This window comes from Haplochromis burtoni, unplaced genomic scaffold, assembly GCF_018398535.1.
Source record: "Haplochromis burtoni strain Fernald_Lab_line unplaced genomic scaffold, NCSU_Asbu1 Contig_250, whole genome shotgun sequence".
Classification (NCBI taxonomy): domain Eukaryota; kingdom Metazoa; phylum Chordata; class Actinopteri; order Cichliformes; family Cichlidae; genus Haplochromis; species Haplochromis burtoni.
This window is the reverse complement of record NW_024582611.1, coordinates 283038-285249: the sequence shown is the minus strand read 5'-3', so window position 1 is coordinate 285249 and position 2212 is coordinate 283038. Positions and strand designations below refer to the sequence as shown.

Here is a 2212-nt window from a genome sequence, read left to right as displayed (position 1 = left end):
TTGCACCAGAGAAATAAAAGCTACTTTCAAGTAGCCTCGCATGTTTGATTTGACAGGTGGTTACTTTACCTATTCTGGCCTTAATATTAGTTGGAAGCAGTCTGATAGATAACAGTTATTTTTTCCAGTAAAAACTGAGTAAATTTATCAAAGATCTGCAGATTTCAACACCTCAGAAAATAAGATTGTCTTCGCACTAGACAAGATTTAAACCAATCAGAAAGCACTACTTGCGTACTTTAAATGACTAAAAGTACTGTACATGTAGTATGGCAACACTTTAAAAGCAGATAAAAGTAAAATACGAGAAATATTTGACTTTATTTAAAAGGACAGTTAGTGTGAAGCAGACTTAAAGAGGCCAACAGAGCCCTATGCTTTCTGCTTTATAAATGACAACAAAGGATGGGAGGCGAGTGTGCTCCTATGATTCTTGCTGACAGCTTGTTTAATCCTCGGATACCTGCTCAAGCAGCAGGAGGCTAATCAGTTAAGCTAGCTAGCTAATCTGCATCTAAAGAAGCTAATGTGGAAGCTAACAGGCTAGCCAGGCTGGCAGTTGGAAAATTGGGTCAAAGAGAAAGCTCAGGTAAAAGATAAGGCGGTCGGAATAAGGAGCCGTTAGCTCTCGGTTAACGGACAGTTTTCAGACACGGTACCTTTCGGAAGTCAGGCAGCCGAGGGGGGTTAGCCGGTTTAAGGAGCTGGTTGCTGCTAGTGGTAACGCTAGCTGGATGGTTGTTGGATCCAGCTGTTTTTTTCCCTTCTGTCGCCTCTCTGTCTTGAAAAGCACAAAGACTTTGACATATGGGCAGCACAAAGCGCCGGAAACAGGGTGAGCTCTCACTCTGAGGAAATTTCCCAAGACCACGTAGTGTGGAGAAAAAAAAAAACCTTCACTTTCTTTTTGATTTTTTAGGCTAAATAAAGCAAAATAAATAAATAAATAATAAAAAATTTAATAAATAAATAAATAATTTGTGTTTGTTTTCTTTTATTATTGTTGTGCAGCGGGGTAGCTTATTCACTAAGGAGCAAAGCAAGAATAATACACATTTTCAAAAGAATTTGAAATAATATCTAAGAAATTTCATAGCATTGAAAATAATGTCAAACATTTTTTTATTTATAAACAAGAGTTTACAAAAAGTGTTTTCTAGTAAACGTAGAGTAGGTAGTAAAGCAGGTAAACGTATTAAGATCCCAAGTCCCCCCAAAAACACAAGAACAAAAGACAAACCCCACATAAACAACATGACTAAAATGAAAAGCACAGCGAAATTACCATAATAATAATGTTATCAATAAACAAAATAATAAGTGAAATAAGTGGGGAACAATCCTAGGATGACTGGGCTAGGTCAGGGTTTGAACAGAGAAGTTTGCCTTTGAGTTTTAAGCATAAGGTACTGAGTGACAGAAACTGCTAAAAGCTGGAGACAAAATATAGACTTAAAAGACTGATATATAATATATTATAGGGTTGATTGTCAGAGGCTTTAATTCAGTGAAATTGAAGAAGGGGGGATGTGTTGTTGCTGTTTTTCTTTCCTTTGGACCATTTTGAGGTCCAACAAGTGCAATTTGAACAATCAAAGCTATGCCTATCTATGTAACTGAGAAAGAGTGGAGCTGGACAAGCCTATATCGAGTTACATTAGCCGCGCTGAGAGGCTTTGATAACTGTTTAAAAGTCCTTTATAGAAATGCGAAGATAAAATTGTAGATAGTACATCAAACAAATATTATTAATTGTTGTCATGGTAATAATGAATCTTCAACTTTGTTACAAGAATTGAATTAATAAAAGTGGAGACGAATAATGTGCAGAAATGTGACCTTTATTTGATTTTTCTGACCAGATGTGTCCACTTCTTATATATATATAGTAGCTATTATATAGAAATGTATTTTACAACAAGAAAAATAAGAAAGAAAGAAAAGGACAATGATGAGTTAAAGTTAGCATTTACAGAAATGGAGAAACATCAAGTTCACACAATGCACAGACTGTTCCCAATGCTCTTAAAATAACCATATTTTTCTTACCTTTCAAACCTGCCTATGTAAACACCGCTTTTAATTTTTTACATTTCTGACTATTAATATTTCGTATCCTAATAATGAACTTATTTTAATAACCGGAGCTATTATTAAAAAAGTGGAGCACCGAGTCTGTCTTATGCTCAGTCTCTCGGTGTCTTTTTCCTGC

The 2212-nt window shown here is 35.5% G+C and overlaps 1 protein-coding gene across 2 annotated transcripts in view; it reads right to left on the bottom strand.

Annotated features, from left to right (window-relative positions):
• The window catches only part of LOC102288924 (synuclein, alpha interacting protein), an 18907-nt gene extending 18087 nt beyond the window's left edge, over positions 1–820 (bottom strand). For both annotated transcript variants that reach the window (XM_042227234.1, XM_042227235.1), the window contains exon 1: positions 660–820. The gene's annotated coding sequence lies outside the window, so the exon portion shown is untranslated. The remainder of the gene's footprint in view (positions 1–659) is intronic.
• Between the last annotated feature and the right edge of the window lie 1392 nt (positions 821–2212).